This window comes from Castor canadensis, chromosome X (genome assembly GCF_047511655.1).
Source record: "Castor canadensis chromosome X, mCasCan1.hap1v2, whole genome shotgun sequence".
Taxonomy (NCBI): domain Eukaryota; kingdom Metazoa; phylum Chordata; class Mammalia; order Rodentia; family Castoridae; genus Castor; species Castor canadensis.
Window position 1 is genome coordinate 13,195,143 of NC_133405.1, and position 20,189 is coordinate 13,215,331.

The 20,189-nt window shown below is 33.6% G+C and overlaps 1 non-coding gene across 1 annotated transcript; it reads left to right on the forward strand.

Moving 5' to 3' along the window:
* The first annotated feature begins 1,694 nt into the window (after positions 1-1,694).
* Positions 1,695-1,798, forward strand: LOC141420058 (U6 spliceosomal RNA). The gene has a single exon (XR_012444766.1). It is a non-coding gene; the product is annotated as a U6 spliceosomal RNA (small nuclear RNA).
* The last annotated feature ends 18,391 nt before the right edge of the window (positions 1,799-20,189 follow it).

A 20,189-nucleotide genomic window follows, 5' to 3' on the forward strand; every position in this document is an offset into this window, starting at 1 on the left:
GGGAGGGAGGCACGGGGGAGAAACAACCCAAATAATGTATGCACATGTGAATAAATGAACAACAACAAAAAAACTTAAAGTAAATGTCTGTGTAGGGGAAGATAGGCTGACAGATTACCCTTCTTATTCCTGTAGTGTGTTGGTTCTGTGTAATAAATTTTTTTCTGCTCTAAAAAAAAAAACTTACACTAACCAATGGGAAGAGAAGAACCAGGTGATTCCCACCCAATAATCAATAATTGGGGCAGGGCATGGGCAGCTCCCAGGCCAGGTGGGTGTGGTCTCTGAGCCGGAGCATGGTCAATCTGGAATGCAATATTAAGTTATACGTTTTTTATGAGCCCCAAACGTTTCCTAACTCTAGCCTGCCTCTGAGGGAGAAAGAGTTGGCAATACTGTGTAACTAATGCCTTATTTTTCTCTTTTTACCATACATATAACAAACTAGTTTTTCCCTCAAGACTGGTGTTAAGATTTGAGCCATACAGATAAGGTTTTGACAAGTAAAATAAAGCTGTAAATACTTGCAAATATGTATGCCAAAGCAATAATAGTGCTTAATTTTCTATATTGAATTTCATGTGTTTTTTTTATTTTTTTTACTTTTTGTATTTTTCTCTTATAATAACCATGAATCATTTTCATGCAGAATAAAGCAACAATCTCTTAAAGCTACTTTTAAAAAATACTTTCCCTTGAATATATTATTCCTAGAACTATTTCTCTTTCTTGTTTATCTCCTTTCCTCATTATCAACTCAGATCTCTTTTCCAATAGCAATTCCACTCACTGAAAATGTGCTCTCCAAGATCAGCCTTTATCACTAGAAAATCCTGTTTTCATTTCCTTTGACAGCCTCCCCAGGATTCAGTGTAATCAATCCCTTTTAACTATGCAAAATTCTCCCTTGGATTAATCTCCTTGTTTTTCCCCTTTCTACCTGCATTTTATCAGTCAGTTTGATTGACTTTTTTCTTCTGCTGGCTGTGAAATATAATCCCCACCCTCAATTCTTAAGACACTGCTCCTAGCTATGTGTCTCTGAGTAACTGCATTGTAGTGAATGACTATCATGACTGCATTCAACATTTAGAGTGTTCTCTGACTTTCAGTCACACCTACACAACTGCCATTTCAACTGGGATATCTTGACACTGTCTTAAACCTAACATCTGAAACTATACCTATTGCTTTAAGACAGTTTTCCCATTAGACCTTCCTCTTCTGCTCAGAGAACTAGGTTATACTTTCACTGATTTTGCAAGACTTTGGCTACAAAGAAAAGTCACAAAGTGATCTTTAGCTACACTAGAAAGATCAAAACAGAACAAACAGTGAATCCAAAAATAGAAAAATTTTATCTTTTTTAAGCTTATTTCATAAAAGAAATCAGACCAATATATCATGGTGTCAATTTAAGTGTGCTCACAAAAGTAAAATTAGCTCCATTTTTGGGGTCAATCTGTCCCTGGAAAGAAATGTGTTCACAATCAATATTTATACTTTATTGTCTAAGTCATTTGGATATCAATCATGGGGAAGGAGGTATAATTCTGTGTTATAGCCTTCATATTCAATAATTCACCAACTCTTCTAAAGTTTTTATTAATATCTTTTTCCATTACTTTATTATATTTCAACTCCCACAAAATTTCTAATTCAGATTCCTTCACCTTACATTAAGATGTTATGTACTTCTTTGGCAGCAAATATACTAAAATTTAGAATGATACTGAGAAGATTAGCATGACCCATTTGCAAGGATGACATGCAAATTTGTGAAGCATTACATATTTTTTAAAAAGATATTACACATTCAACCTTTTAACTAATATAAGTTGCCTCCATAATCTCCCAAATTTGTTCCTATTTTCTTTCACTTAACCTGCTTTAAAAATTGTCTTTGGCACATGCAGCCTATAAGATAGAGTCAATAAACCTAAGTGTTCAAGGCCAATAAAATCTAAACAAGACAGCCTTTCTGATCTAATCTGCCACTACATTCCTTCACAAAATATTTCGGATCAGTTTTTTATAAGTGTATTGTCTCAAGGAAATAAAAATGGTGCATGAACAGAAAACATAGAATCTGGGAAGCAGATTGGATAAGATGTAGTGAGTGCAGAAAAAGAGCAGATATCTTAGGTTTGAAGTTCAGAGATTGAATAAAGTAAGAGACAGTAAAAGAGACTGAAAAGCAAGTCAGTAACAGAAGGAAAACCAGGTTAAAATGTTTGACAAGGAAAAATGCTCAAATAAAGAGGGCACGGCCAGTTGTGTAAGACGAAGACTGATGTGTGACCATTAAACTGGGAATATGAAGGTCTTAACAAAACCAAGATAAGTGGAGTAGACAGATTAAAATTTGGAGTGTCTTACGGAAAGAACAACTCTAAGAAGAAGAAACAGTATGGAGGAGAATGGAGAAGTTGAATTATAGATGGAGAAGAATGTAGTGTAAAGGAAATTTTTGTAGTATTTTATACTTAAAAACAGAACCTATAGTAGTATATCTGGGTACTACTAGAAATGGTCCCATAGAGAAGGAGAAAGTGGTATAAAAGAAAGGTGGTATAACTGAAAGCACAAAATACAGGGTAGGTAAAAGATAGTGGGATCCAGTGCAGATGTAAGAGGATTGCCCCCTTTAAGAAGGGCACTTCCTTAGTTGTAAGAGAAGAAAGAGGATATACGAACATGAAGCTTGGCGATTTCACAGTCAAAAGGTGGAGCATGGCTCCCTCTCATTTTCTCAGTGAAAAATAGAACTAGGTAAAAGGGGAAATGGTAGGTGGGTAAATAGTTTTTGGTAAGAAAAGATATGAAAATGAGGCCTCAGAGAGTAAAAAAATGAACTTGCTATGCAGAAACAGAAACTGTATGCCAATAAGTGTTGAAATTCCATGAGTATTGAGGCCTAATTTGCATTTTGAGACCATTACTTTGAAGTAAAACTTACTTTAATTTAAAGTGAAACTAGGGTACCTGATGGCTTGATTTTCTCCATCTATGAAGAAGGGTTAATTAATGCACTGAACAAAAATGGGACTCAACCCCATGATTTCTGACTAGATGATAATGTTCTTTCTACTAAAATATTTCTTCTAATGGTAATTTTTGCCATATTTTCCTCTAGAAAATTCATAGCTCAGTTTATAACTAAAATATTTCCTTAAATTAAAAATATATGTCTAAGTGGACAGTGAGCAAACACTACCTACGGGAAGTAACTGAGGAGACATACATCTAGCATGAATCTAATGCAACCTGTATGCCAGTCAGCATATATTTCTACATGCAAATATTGGAAAATGTCCATATGTTCATGATACAAAGCCCTCATGGAGCTTTGTAATCAGGCCAGTGGACCATATTGTTGTGCACAATCTTACCTCTTTCATTCTTGGCCTTCAACAAATGACAACAGGCTGATAGAGCTAGAGCTAATTAGCACCCAGCTCACCTTGCCTTATGCTTAGAAAGCCTAAAGGAAGTTTTTTTTTTTGGCTGATGATAAAACAGAATCAATCTCTTTGCTCTCTGATATGAGTCATTTATCAATCATGTAGACACACTGAGAAGCAAGGAGAAACACACACACACTCCTATGTTCAAAATATCTCATGTGTGTATGTATTTGTACTTATGTGTGCTTGCTACTACAGTGTACTGAAAGGAAAAGTGGGAGAAGTTATGAGAAGAAAAGTCAGGAAACTGGCTGTAGCTACTTCTGGAGAAAAAATAGCATAGGGTTAAAATCACAAATTTTCAAATCAAACTTCCCAAGTTCAGGCTCTGACACTTATTAGCTATACTGCCTGTGGCAGGTTATTTACTTTTTCTGAGCCTCAGTTTCCTCAGTTGTAAAATAGGAATAATAGTATTACCTAAATTAAAAGGGAAGATTGAATGAGTTATTTACAACTCTAGCATTTATTATCTAGTGAGTATGGTATGGGGCCAACATTTAATCTCTTTATGTTCCATTTCCTTGTCATTAAAACTTACCTCCCAACTCTTCTACTTTTACAAAAATTTTCCTATCACAAGATTCTATATTTTCTGGTAAGTTCGCAGTATTTTTGCAAGATTTACTGGTGAATAAATATTGTATTAACTATACAATTTCCTCAAAACTCTCCTTGTTACCTATGCCTATGTTCTCATCAATGACTTAATAAATCTATAATCATTAATATTTAATTCTTGGATGTCATATGTGAATATGGAAGGTAAGTAAATCTCCCTAAGAATGCATTTACATTAGTGTTAAATTGAATTGCATTCCTTGAAGCCTTATCAGTGGAACACAAAAATGTATGTAGCTGAAGAAGCACAGTCAACATAATGGACTGGCATAGATGATGCCTCACCTACAAAGCTGAGGAGAGTTATAAAACTGTCATTATCTACAGACAGCATTTTGTTTCGCTGTCTTATGTCTTTTGATTCTTGCTCCCTTAAGAAGCTTTGTTATAGCTCCATAAACCCAGGTCTCTGTCTTATTCACTTTGCATTCTTATGCTTAGAAGAGAGTATGGCACTAAATAGGTTTCAGAAAGTGTTAAAAGTGAGGGAATACAACAATGAAAGGCCTAATTAATCATTTATCTCATCATTCATCTACCTTGAAGTCAGTTTTCATAATCCAAAACCTTTTGGGTAAGGTTATAATAAACATTTATTGATATTATGGAAGAAGAGTAATAAATAGGTTTGTATAATCAATTCCTGGGCAATATTTAGAAGGCTTCTGAGAGATTCTTACTTATAATGTCGAGATTACACTCTGTAGCATGAAGTTGATTCTTAGGACAGTGTTGGTACCGCCAGTCACTTCACACACACACACAAACACAAAATTTCTCTGCAAAAAAGATTGCAGTTGGGCAGTAATAAAAACACATTCAAAATAGTAGGGGATAAAGAAAAACAACAAAATGCTGTTTTATACTTAAGGCCTTGGGCTTTTGTGTTCCATATGGTTACTGAGCTTCCAACATAGCAAATACAGATTTAAAAGATCTTTTCATTCCTCTGTTTTGTGATTTGTGCAGTCAGGCATGTTAGAGAGAATAAGTAACCAGAACAAAGAGTGGACTGGCAAACAGATAGTAAATTGTAATCAGTGAAGAGAATTCACTCCTCGGGCACCAAGAGTACCTTTTTCCTTTCTTAAACCCCATATTGCAGGACAAAACAAACACAATTGCACAGCAACCAATTACAACCAGGTGAAACCATCATGAAATAAGACTCTGAATTTTGGTTAGAAAAAAAACAGGGTCAACACACTATTAAAAAAAAAAAAGGAAGGAAAAGAAAAGAAAATGGAAATAACTCCACAGAATCTTTGGAAAACTTTGATGAGAACATTTTCAATACACTTTTATAGCTTAACTATAATCTCATAAATACCCAGAAGCCATTAATGTATTTGCCTGGGATACTCTGAAATGTTAATATCTCAAAGGTGATGTGAACTACCAAAGATCACTTACTAGATTGATTTGTATTATAAAGAAGTTTTAAAAAAAGAAAGAAAGAAAAGACGTATCATGGAGAAGAAAGGATACTAGACCAGTAGTTACAAATCCTGGAATTTAATCTCAATCTAAAGTAAACTAAGTCTCCTTCTCTCAGATTTTAATTGCCCATGAAAGTAGATTGCATTCAAACAGTTCCTTTCCAGCTCTAACGTTTTTTTCTAGATTTTTGAAGTCCTTCACATTTACAACATGTCATAGTTTACAAAAAAACTCCATACATATTACATGATTTGATCCTCACAATAACCTTGTAAGATAAAAGGTAACATCCCCATTTATAGGTAAGTAAGTCAAAACTTATATAGGTATTAAAAAATATCTTTCCCATTCACCTGCCAAATGTTGCAAATTCACATCTAATCACAATGAACTCAATGCTCTTTCAATTATAGGACTCTGACTCACTGATACTTACTATTTACCCTAATGTGCATGGTATCTCTCAAACTATAAATTATTACATAACTCACACATGATGAGGCAGTAAAACATCCAAGAATTTAATTAGACTGGAAACAACTGTTCCGATAAAACATTAGGGTTGCAGAAAAACTTCAATGAGACAGGAGAAGTTCAAAAGATCTATTATATACTATGATGGCTATAGTTAATAACCATGTATTATGAACTCAAAAATTACTAAAAGTAAATTTCAAGTGTTCTTACCACAATAAAATAATAATGTAAAGCAATGTAGACTTAAATAATTTCATTTAGCCATTCCACAATATGGACATACTTTAAAAAAATTTTTTCTATGCAATAAATATGTGTTAATTAAAATAAATACATGATTAAAAATAAAATAAAACCAAAAAATGCAGTTCGACTCTAGGCCACACTATTTTCATATTATTCTTTCAAAGGCTTTTAGCTGAAGATCACCAGGATCATGTTTTCATTGAACAAGTTGAGTTTATTTCTCATTATAGTGAGAAAGCATGGACACCAGAGGGAAATTTGGGGCATCTGAGTAAGAAGATAATAGAAAGGATTTGGTATAGTTTTCTTGCTTGTATAAAGAAATTTGAACTAGGTTTTTAAAAGGTAGAGTTTTGCTCTGGATTGAGTATTGTCAGGACGTCAAGGTGATATAATGACTGGATAACTTAAAGCATCTTATCCATCTTCACAAGGCTGAAGGTATAATCAGTAAAGAAGCAGCCATAATATTAAGGAGGATAGTGGGATGTTTGATCATTTTTATGAACTCTGCAGTATTTATTTTCTGTCTGTGCTTAGAAAATAAATTTACACAGAAATGTATATATGACCGTATATATATATATATATACATGTGTTTAAGAGTGGCCTTCAGATTTACATTTTGTGATATTGTTCATCAACAAGAAATTGGCAAGGCATAATTATGAGTGTTAACACAGCTTGTAGTAACACATAAACCTAGCTCTTGAATGTCAAATGCAACTTTTCTCTTTTCAAAAACCAATTAACCATTTTAGTGTTTTGTGTTATGGCTAACAGATGAGGAAGAAGTTTCAAAATGAAAAAAAAAAGTGGTATATTCTTTCTCAGAAGACTCTTTTTCAAACACTTCTATATGACAAATGATTCCTTATACAAAGTTAAAATATAAACAAGAGACTGAAAAATAATCACAATATGTATAATTAGACAAATTAATGTGTAAACTTATTCTATAAACAAAAAACAAACAACTCAATAGAAAAAGAGTGGCTAGAAACAGGCGATTCGCAAATTAACTACAAATGGATAAGAAATGGTATTCAATACTATTATTCAGAAGTAAATATAAATTAAAACAAGAAGAAAGGGGTTTTTTTCCATTAGATTGACCCCAAAAAGGTATAGGAAGAGGAAACATTCCTATGTGGTTGGAAGTGGACAACATATAGCTACTTTGCAGAATATTTCAGCAATTCTTATCAGACTTTAAAATGCACATGGCATTTTTAGAAATCCTTCCTACAGAAAAGCCTGTACTTCACATGGTAACAAATAAGGACCTCAGAGGATAACGCCACATTGGTGGACAAAAATTAACCCAGAATTAATAGCTAGTCTAGTCTGATGAGGTTTAAAAACAAGCCTCAAAAGAATTAATTTTTTTCCAAGTAAATTAAAAGCATCTCAATCAATTTAAAAGCTTAAGAAGAAGAAATTCTCTCTACAAATACCTCTTCAACCTTCAACTTTTTTTTTTTGCAGTAGTGAAGTTTGAACTCAGGGCCTCCACCTTGAGCCACTCTACCAGCCCTTTTCTTTTTTGTGTGAAAGACGTTTTTCAAGATAGGGTCTTGCTAACTATTTGCCCAGAGCTGGCTTCAAGCTGTAGAACTCCTGCCTAGCAAGCATGAAGCCCTGAGTCCAAACCCCACTACCATTAAAACAAAAAACACTATTCAATCTGGGTAATTTTGCTTAACATGATAACCTTTCATTCCATTTTCCTGCAAGTGACATAATTTCATTCTTCTTTATGGCTGAGAAATACTCCATTGTGTATATATACCACATTTTCTTTATCTGTTTGCCAGTGATTCCACTTTTTGGCTATTGTGAATAGTGCTGCTATAAACATGGGTGTATATGTATCTTGATGGTATGTCAACTTACATTTCTTCAAATATATGACTAGGAGTGTTATAGCAGGGTCATATTTAGTTGTATCTAGTTTTTTAAGGAACCTCCATACTGATTTCCATAGTGACTGCACTAATTTACATACCAACCAAGAAAGTATAAGGGTTCCTGTAATTACAAATGAATTCATTATCTTATGGACAATAAAGTATGTGAATACTTTTCTCACAAGAACGATGAATGGGAAAGTGTTATAATAAATAGATATATCTAACACATATAAAAACTATTGTATATAATTATTGGTATTAGTGTCTGGATTTTGTGTTTGACAGGCCTTCAGTCTACTCTTTTCTCATCAGTTTTCTTCTTAGGTCCCAGCACATACCAGGTAGTTGAATATTCATGTCTATTTTTGTTTAAATTAATATTAATATTCTTTATTTATGTTCAATTTCAATAGTAACTTCCTTACTCCATTTCTTTATGAAGTAAGCACTATGTGAAGAAAATAGACTTATGTCAACTACTGAGATAAGCTGTTTTAAGCATTGTTAATATCATTTCATTCTCTCCAATACAAGTTTGTTTCAGAAATCACAGACAGAAGTAACTAAACACAGATCCTTTCACTTCTGCAATGTTGTACATTGGTGCATAGATTGGATTTTCTTAGAAAGAAATTATTGAGGTAAATTAGCAAGAAATATAATCATGTATTTTTCATAATTTCTCTAAGTTTTAATTATGATGTTAAATGTTTTAACTCATAAGTGAATCCATAGACTAACTGCAAAGTAACAAAAAATAGAAAGAAACACTCAAAAAGTAAATTTTCCTTCAGTAAAACATATTGAGTATAAACAAACAATAAAACACAAGGAAAGAAATCTCAGAAAAGTGATACTTTAAAATTGCATGTAAATAAATTCTCTCTTCATTAATTTCTCCATGTATTCTAGTAAACTATGACAAAGTCATTTCAAAATCTACATTTGAAAGTGAAACAATTCAGCCTTTTTTAATCACCATAAATATATTTGCAAATAGATTTGAAAATATTTCCCAGCTGCTTTTCACGTGATTTTTTTCAAACACAAAAGCAACTGAGCATTTCCTCAGAAAACTTGTTTTTTATTAAGTTGGTGGCTGATTGTGCAGGTGCGTATGTAAATGAATTTCAAGAGGCTTCCAGCATTCCTTGGGGCTCAATGTCCACGGGATATATCGTGGGTTACAAGCACAAAGCTGGGGCCTCTGATTCCCTTCTCAATACCAAAATTACAAAAGTGTCTCTCAGATTTGCATACAGCTATCCACAAAAGGATTTAAGTTCCATTAAAAAATCTAAAATGATCCAACTGTGATCGCTATTTTTGTATGACCTAGCACTAAGTAATGTTCAGAATGTTTTGTCCTATAAATTTTAATAGGTGATGTTTCTTCTACACAAAACCTTGGAAAGATTTTTAAAAATAAAACCAATGTAGACATTTAAAAAGTACCTATGCAAAATCATTCCAATATTTTAAGAGTATGTGTTCCAATATAAAATTTATATTTTTTTTCTTTTCTAAAGCACCCTTTAGAAAGTGATTTTTTTTGTGAAATACTGTTACTTTAAATACTACTACTGTTAAGCCTTTGTTATAAGCACCGTTTTGAAAGATGCTTTGACTCAACAGAAAACCAACTGCCATAACTGCCACTTCAATCCAGCAGAAGACCTGTGATTGGTTCAGACACAATCTCTCATTTGCATAATGAACTGTACCATGTTTGGTGCAAGTGTGAGGTTAACAATTTTATATTTAATTCAAAGTAATTTTTAACTTGTGAAGAGACTTCTCTCACTTTATTGCAGTTTTCTCATTTTACATATTTTATAGCCCAGAGAAGGGAAATGACTGCTGGGAATTCATATCATCATATATGAGAAAACTATCGGTAGAAACCAGGCCTCCTGTCCATAACCTCATCAATCCCCACCACTTGATCTCTCCACTCTACCACTGAATTTACTTTTTGAGTTTATAGTGGAAAAGTATAGCTGAAGTTTGTTCAGGATAGTGTTTTGATTTTTAAACTAAGCCATTTAAGCCTACAAGGAAAACATGGAATATTTTGTTTTATAGCTAATAAAAAACATTCACTTTTTTTCTTAAGTACAAACAAGTTGACAAGTCCTGTTCACAGTATCATTTTCAAGTATATCCCTGATGGAAAAAAAAGAAAAGAAGATAAACAATACTGTTGCATGAAGCATATGACAAGTTGGTAAATGTTTTTGATCTTTCCACCAGGAAGAGAAATGGAACAGATGACCTCCCTAAAACTGTGGGGATTTTTTGTCTTTTTTGGTGCTGGGATTGAACCCAGGACCTCACACATGCTAGGCAAGTGCTGTACCACCGAGCTATATCCCAGCCCTTCCCTAAACCTGTGGAACAATACCCACTTCCCCACTTCCTTCCTGGAAAGCTGCTTTCTAGTCCATTCAAATAAGAGTTAGGGATTTCAGTTAGTAATTAACTTAATATGAACCACTTACCAGGTTTTTTTAAAACCTTGTATTATCTTAGGGATATACACATTAAAATATGATACCTATAAAAGGAGAAATTCTACTTCCACTTTACTTAGTTCAGTCTTAGGTACATCACTTAACTTTCTTGGGCCTCAGTTTCCTCATTGACCAAATGAGAGAATAAAAATGCCAAATTTCTGGTAATGTTGTAAAGGATTAGATGAATTAACAGATGTAAAGTGTCTGGATAGTATTTGATGCTCAATAAAGGTTAGCTACTATTATGGGAAGGATTATTATTAATTAAAATTATAATTATTAAGATTATCATTCAGTCTGTTCTAAGACATTGAATTCAGTGATGCACTTTTAAAGGGACATACATAAGCTTGAAATTACTCAGTAAAAAGTGACTATAAAGGTCAAAAGCTCTTGAAATCACATCAAATAAGAATCAGTTATGGGAACCAGCATGTTAAGGTTGAGAAAAGAAAATTTGGAGTGTTGTAGAAACTGTCACTAGGTATCAAAAAGGCTACCATGTGGGAAAGTAAGCAGATTTGTTCTCTGAGGGTCAAGACCATGGGTAGGAACTACAAGGAGACAAAATCTGGTTTAATAAAAGAAAGGCTGTTACAATCAATAAAAGTATCCATAGATGGAGTAGACTGTCTCAGGTGGCAGAGAGTTCAAACATTCTTTGGATCCTTGTTTGGCTAGGATTTTGAAAACAAGGTTTACAAATAAGACAGTGGGTAGGACAGGACTAAATGACACTAAAATTCAGTTCTTTCCAGGCATGAGGTCCTACAATTTCACAAATGTTTGCAAAGCTGATTTTCCTCCCTAAGGATCAGAGAAATACACATTTAAAACAATCACTTAATTGCTAATGTGTTTGAAGTTTGATGACATTAAAGGCTGGCAAGGATGTATAGAGATATAGGAATTCTTATGCACTGAATGAGGGAATACAAATTAGGATTCATAGTATCTCCCTTTGAATACTAGTTCAAAGCAGTTATAGTCAGGATTAGCCACAGCAGCCTTGTTAGAAGTAATGAGAAACCTCAAATTATCCTGATATTCATCAGTATGTTATGTATAAACAAAATGTAGCACACTAATACCATGACCAGTATAAAGGAATGAAGTTGATTTCTATGAGTGGATTTCGAAGATCTATATAACTCACCTTTAAATACTAAAAGTAAGTTGAGCAACAATATATACAATATGTGACAATTTTAGTTAAAATGCAATTAACAACAAAGGGTAAACTAAATATTTTTACAGAAACATCTATATTTATGTAAATAATAGAAAAATTCCTTAATGATAGACATTGAATTAATGGGGAAAGACAGGGATTATATCAATAGTCAAAGGCTTATTTCAACTTAATATGCATAGTGCTTGGGATTTTTACAAGAACTTTTCTTTCATATTTCACTAATTCAATTAAAAATAAACATTTAAAATGAAAAACAAGAAAAACTTGGGCTAGTGATGGACACTAGAGTTAATTGATCCAGCTACTGCATTTTATAAATGAAGAAAACTGAGGCTTACAGTTGGTAATCATGATGTTCAATCTCTATAGCTATTCAGAACTATAGAACAGTTGACCATTGGTGAAGATGCATGGATCTGCATCCTTACTGCCTATTAGATGTATGACGCTGGAAAATACAGTGTCTGATTCTTGCTTTTCTCTTCTGTACAGTAGGGATGCTTATTCAAGACTCATTCAGCTGTATGGACAGAAACCCAATTTTATTTTATTTTTTTTTATTGTTTTATTATTCATACGTGCATACAAGGCTTGGGTCATTTCTCCCCCCTGCCCCCACCCCCTCCCTTACCACCCACTCCACCCCCTCCCACTCCCCCCTAACCCCTTAATACCCAGCAGAAACTATTTTGCCCTTATCTTTAATTTTGTTGAAGAGAGAGTATAAGCAATAATAGGAAGGAACAAGGGTTTTTGCTGGTTGAGATAAGGATAGCTATACAGGGAGTTGACTCACATTGATTTCCTGTGCATGGGTGTTACCTTCTAGGTTAATTCTTTTTGATCTAACCTTTTCTCTAGTACCTGTTCCCCTTTTCCTATTGGCTTCAGTTGCTTTTAAGGTATCTGCTTTAGTTTCTCTGCGTTGAGGGCAACACATGCTAGCTAGTTTTTTAGGTGTCTTACCTATCCTCATACCTCCCTAGTGTACTCTCACTTTTATCTTGTGCTCAAAGTCCAGTCGCCCTGTTGTGTTTGCCCTTGATCTAATGTCTGCATATGAGGGAGAACATACGATTTTTGGTCTTTTGGGCCAGGCTAACCTCACTCAGAATGATGTTCTCCAATTCCATCCATTTACCAGCGAATGATAACATTTCGTTCTCTTCATGGCTGCATAAAATTCCATTGTGTATAGATACCACATTTTCTTGATCCATTCATCAGTGGTGGGGCATCTTGGCTGAAGAAACCCAATTTTAAATGAGACATAAGGAAATGTCATTTAAGAAACAAAAAAAGAGAGAATAGACTGCAGGCACAACTGTACCCAGGGATGCAAATAACATCTTTAAAACTACTTGTGTTCTTCCTAAAACATTACTATTAATGTGTTTGTTATTTCCACTGAAGAACCATGTGGTTTTTGTAGGACATTCAGCCACATTACCTACCCTGTATCTCTTTGTGAACTGGGGAAGGGTGTATACTTCTAAAATGTTGCTATAACAAAAGAATTGAGAAAAACATTTGGGTTGGTGCAAACAAAAAAGCCTACTACCATAGCCACCTCATAGAACTGATCAAAAAGGAAGCAAGAAAATTTAAGGAATGGAACTGCAAACACAGTATAATACTATACAAACAAAACAATTTATTAAATCAAGGGCCTCACTCCTAACAGCCTGAAATTTGCACTCTCCTATGTTTTTTTTTTTTGTTTGGAACTTTAGTAACTTACAATTATTGCTGTGCTCACTCTGATCCACTTTACCTGCCCCTCTTGCCATGTTTGTGTATCATGTTCCATATTTTTTCAATTCCCTATGGTAACCATTGCCTTGTTTTAGACAAGAGTATCATTTATTGCTTAACAGAAAAATAAAATATCTGTGAAAAATATTCTATATGATGTCCCAGATTACTATGACAAATGATATATGTTAGGAAAATATACCTGTTTTATATTATGAGCAGGTGTAAGAAAAAAGCAATTTTATGTAATACATTTCTATTTCATATGAGTAAATATTAAATTAATATAGCCAAGAAATGAGCAAATGTAAACTCCATCTCCAGACTGAGCAGACATTGTAAAATTGTGACCCAAAGGATAATGATTAGGGAATGAGTATGACTCTTAAAGAGTAGAGACTTGGGGTACAGCAAGAATGTCATTCAAATTTTTGTAGGATTTTGAAAAGTTAAATAGTTTCCTCAATGTCCATTCATTTCTTTTATTCAACACATATTTATTGATAGTTTAATGTAAACATACTGTCAGGGAGTAATAACTCTCTGATTCCAAGAGTCTGTTATGATGATAAAATGAAACAAGAGCTATAAAGTGACTATCATAACATCATAACTTAAGCACTCAGTCTTTAGTAACATTTATTTTTATTATTATTTTTCCAGTATTAACTTTCCTCAGACACTTTAGACAATTAAAAAATGAGGGGACAGAATGTGTATGCTCAATTAGCAAAATAACAAAGCACATTTGACCAAATACTCAATGAATATTTGTACTTGGTCCCAGCAAACCAATTCTATTCATAAAGAATGGAGCTTTTCCATCCTGGCAGCAGCCACAGTTACTAGAGATAAGTGAGTTACCACAACAGAATGTTGCAGGTAAAAGAAATAAAACATTTCTATGAGAAAAATTTTGACAGGAACTGTGGAAAATAAGATTGGGGAAGAGAAGACTGGGGTGTGGGACTGTTGAGAGGTTGGGAGGACAAACATAAAATTCAAGCTGTTTCCAAGGACTGTTAAGAATGAGCAAATCTACAATTGTTTGTGATAATCCCCAAGGAGGCAAAATCCAGTAGACAGCCTCATGGAGGAAAAGTTGGATTCATAACATGTGACATTACTGGCATATAAGTAGACAAATTAGGGAAAAGGAGGGATGTAAGAGACGTCACATGGCCTCACAAAGACCATATATATATATATATATATATATATATATATATATATATATATATATAAATACATATATATGTATAGATATATCTCCTTTGAACAGTGGAACTGTCATTAAAGTACCAGTGCATTAAGATTAAATTACCATTTGGGAAATCGTCTGAATCCTAAGGCCCATTTAGGTGTAATGTAGGCACTAATAGGAACATGTAACTGATCTGAACAATTTTTGAGGAACCTTCGATAGTTTGATTCTTGCATGACCTCCAAAAGTCCCATGTGCTGCTGGGAGATGATAGAATATTTTAGGAAGTAAAGCCTATTGGAAGGAAGGTCAGACACTGGAGGCATACCTTTAATGGAGATATTGAGACCATGGCCTCTCCTCTCCCTCTCTCTTGCTTCCTGTACGCCATTAAGTGAGCAACGTCTTCCACCACACTCTTCCACCATGGGGTACTGCCACACCACAAGCCCAAAAACAATAGGCAGACCAACAATGGACTGAAACCTCCAAAACTATAGTCACAATAAGCCTTTTCTCTTTATGAGTTGGTTTATCTCAGATATTTGTAACAGCAATGGAAAGCTGACTAACACAGAATCCAATTTGAGTACTACTTGTATGAAGAGAAATTATAAAAACCTAAAATGTAATTCAGTAACTATAATGTTTCTTGTCTTAACTTGGGGCAGGATGGGAACGTGGAGAAGAAGCTTGGAAATTCCTTTAAAATTAACTTGCAGAGGAGAGAGCTTAAAGATGACAATTATGATGCCTCATACACAGTGGCACTTAGTTTTCTGCATATTCACATATATATTCTCAGTCAGCCTACAGCAAAATTATTACATTGTAAATATTATTTAACATTACATGTAATTACTGAACAAATCTGTTTTTATTAAACAACCCATAACAACAAGTCAGTTATTCTCTTTCACAGCACTATTAATCCTTCACTTCCCCACCAGGAAAGCAGACAATTAAAAGTTTTTCCTATGCACTGTGAAATTTTACCTGAGTATCTCTTTCCTTGGGAATAGGTGCATCATAAAATCACCTGCAGAAAATTAACAGCTTTAGAAAACTAGAGGAAGTAAACCCTGAAGGAAAAATAAGATACAGTTTTCCAATAAGGGGAAGCACATAGTAAACAAGTCAAATCAATAATCCTCATTAATCAGTAAGAAAGGACAAATGCCAGTTTAAGGTGTAGGAGGAAAGGTTGCTCTATTTATGGCTTTCAAATGTCTTTTACTCCTAAAGTTACTCATGATATCAAAAGAAACATAGGTTTTATATAATATACAATGAAAATCTAGGAACAATTTATTTAAAAGGGATTTGGGTAGAATGAAAAATTCAAGGTTACTCACACTCTTGGGGCAACTTTCATAAAATAATTCTACAGGTATAGAAAGAAGTGTATGGACCTTGATAATGTCAATTTTTCACAAAACCCAAATAAGAGATCTACAGCTTTTCAGGACTCTGACTGGAAGTCCTATGTTAGAAATCACCAGATGTATGTATTAATCTTGATATTCTTTTTATAAGCTTAAAATTAATTTTTAACTAAAAATTTATTTATTTTTAAGCCAATGCATAAAATTGTACATATTTGTGAGGTAGGCACAAATTAATATACAAAACTGCCTGATACCAATGAAACATCCTGAGATTATGATCTGAAATATTCTCAAGCCCATTTTGTGGCTCCATTCATCCCAACACATTTTTTTTTTAATTCAAAAGAGGTAGTGAGCCAGGTGCCAGTGGCTCACACCAGTAATCCTAGCTATTCAGGAGGCAGAGATCAGGAGGATCATGGTTGGAAGCCAGCCTGGGCAAATCATTCACAAGACCCTATCTTGAAAAAAACCCCATCACAAAAAAAGGCTAGTGAAGTGGCTCAAGGTGTTGGCCCTGAGTTGAAACCCCAGTACCACCAGAAAAACAAAAAAAGAGTAGTGAGGAAGTAGACTTGGGCTTGGTACCAAATACGACACAGAGATGAAGAATCCATAAGTCTAGACCTTAGTAAGAGCTAACATAATGTGAGACAGACACAGAATAGATAAGAGTGAGAACTTTTGTATTATAATGGGTGTCCTAACAGAAGTACAAAAACTTCACATGTGTCAAATACTATATGAAACTAAAGTCAAATTATAAAGCAATGATTTGAAAAATAAGTTGATGGAGATGATGATATAAAATATTGTGCTAAGTAAGGCATATATAATAACAGATTAGAAAGTAAGGAAAACCCATGTGCAGAAGTTTAAGTGATGCTTGGATGCTTTTAGTTTTTAACACTGATATTCAGTTTTAGAAATTGAATGATTGACTTTTAAAAATTACATCAGAAATACAGATTTTAAATTTGAAGTATTTAAAAAGACACATATCACACAATTACTGGAATCCCTGTTACACATATTTCCAAAATATAAAATAGAATCATTTTTGCTTTCAGTCCTGAATCATTAATCTAATGAGGATTATCATGAGAGATGTGTGGCTGTGACATTAATCACATGGCCAGCAGAATCCTTGGACATTAAAAGGACAGATATTCTGAGATAAAGACCCATGTTATTGTTACTGACAATTACCCAGAAAGAAAGTCTTGTATTTTAAGACTTATTTGAGAGTTGCTACCACTTTCAGTAACTTATTGTAGGCATCTCCTTTCAATCATGAGAAGCAGTTGAACATAACACTTATGAAAATAGGCTTTGCAATCAGGCAACCATAGGTTAAAAGTCAGAATCTCATCTAACAGCTATGTAACCTTTTGAAAAATGACTTTACTTCTTAGAACATAGATTTTTGTCCACTATAAAATATAATTAATAATAGTACCTACCAAAAGAGGTTGTAGAAAGGATTAAATTACATGAAGAAGGCAAAGTGTTAAATGCAATGACCAATACATGGAAACATTCAATAAGTGAGAACTACATTTATGATTAATGACAAGTGATTTTGTATGCTCTCCAAACAAAAGACAAGTTGAAATCCAGTGACATATAGCTTTCCCAAGATACCTGGTACAGCTAGTTCAGCTTCAAGTTCCTATGCTTTATAACAACACAGAGCCACTAATTCCTCTGTGCACCCAAAGTTCTATGAAAATCATCTCACTCTTCAGGAAATCAAACAATGAGATCAGTATTTTATACTGGCTGTTTTGTACATTTCCATGAGTATATAAGAATAGGTCTATCATGTATCAGACACTATATACAGTTTATTATCACTTTCTCTATTTTTCTGTCTTTGTCTCTTTCAATCTGTCTTTTTTATTTAATTTCTACAAGCAAAACAAAATATAAAGCAGCAAAAGAAAAAAATTAAAAATGTCTTAAATAAACATGCTCTTTAACATTAGATTTTATTCAGAAAACTTACATGTTATTAGTTATAAAATAAAAGTTCTTGATAATGACTTTAAGAATAATTTAAATGACTAGAAGAATGACTCAAACAGTAGAGTGTCTGCCTAGCAAGCATGAACCTCAGAGTTCATACCCCAGCACCACAAAAAGGAATTAAAGATGATAGAATTATACTTTATACATAAAACTCATAATCACAAAATCAATAGCTATACTGTAATGCCATACCACAGGCATTATGCTCAGTGCTTTTTATCTCATTTAACTTTCACTTGTAAATACTATAGACACATTTGCAGACAAGGAAGCTAAAGCATATTTATAATTGCAAAAGATCATATGACCATGAAGTAAGGCCCAGGTTCTTAATTCTATACCAATATTTCTGAAAAGAATAGTATAAGGAATGATCATGCACATCAGAATCTATACTGAGAGGTATGGAGTCACAAGGTAATTTGTTCTGCTTTTTTTTCTAAGGGAAGTCAATTGATCGAAGAAAAAACAGTAAATTGGAATTTATTAAAATGTAAAACTACTCACAAAAGACATTTCTGAAGGAATGAAAAGACAAGCCATGCACATGACAAAATATCTGGTGACAGAGTTGAATTCAAGTATGTAAAGACCTCTTAAAACTCAACAATAAGAAAAGAAACAAACTTTAAATGATAAACCAAGTATCACAACAGACAACTCTCCAAAGAAGATTCAGAAATAGAAAGGAAGTATATGAAAAGAAGTTTAACATAATTTTTATCAAAGAAACAAAAATTATAATGTGATACTACTAGATATCTTCTAGATTGGATAAAATCTAAAACACTACCAATTTCTGGTAAAGATGTGACACCTTTATTTATTGGCAATGTTTATGGTATAGACATTTGGGAAGATAGTTTGCTAATCTCTTTACAAAGCTAAATATAGTCTTACTACACAATGTTGGGAACCAAAAGCCACAGTCTGACAAGGTCACTGTGGCTTAGCAGCATTCTGACAAGGTCAGAATCTGCAGGTTCACTATGTCTCTATCACTGTGGGAAGGAACACTAAATGGTTTCCCTTGACTAAAAAGAAATTTATACTTAGTCAAGGACATTGGCAGTAAAAATGCAAGGTGGCCAAAACAGAAAGGTTGTAACTCCGTCAGAGTGTATTTGATGTTTAAGTCTCTTCCTCTTTTGCATAAAGCTTGCTGAGAAAAATAAAATTTTGCCAGTTGGTCATCAGCCTTCTGGCCCTCTCAATATGTGTCTTGTCTGTTCATTCCTTCCCTGAGCCCTTTTGGGTCAAGGACTTCTGCGATCCTGGCAACATAATCTATTAATTGTGCTCCTATTTATCTATCAAGAAAGAAGAAAAGTATAGCACCACTATACTCAGTGTGCACTACAACAAAGTTGGTCTATCACATTCTGCTTCTGTGTGCCATGCCTGGTTAACATATTCTAAAGTAGATATTCTTCATCTGTAATCTACATGTATACTTCAAATAATCATCATCACTTTAAAATGTCTGCAAATTTAATGTGTAGATCCACATGTTCATTTTTTCTGTGAAGGAACTCCTTACATTTCCTTATACCCTCAAAAGTTTTGATTACTCTCATAGTAGTTAAGAACCACTGGTCTTTGTGCATCCTGAGTAATGCAGTTAACACCAAGATGGTGTGGAGATCTAGAAATCTTTTTTGGTCAACATTACAATTCATAATCCTACAATGCAAAATTTTAGACAAACTTTCTGGAAATTTGAGGTAATATCTAGGACCATAAGATCCACACTAACATTCTTCTGCCATTTTAAACATATACTGTGCACATAATCGAAATTTCTTTAAAAATGTATCAACCAGGAAAAATTATTTCAAAGAATATTCAGTAAAAATGCAACACATTATTTGATTATGAACAACCATTCACTTAAGGTTTTCATTGATTTGCATCATCCTTATAGATCTAATGATCC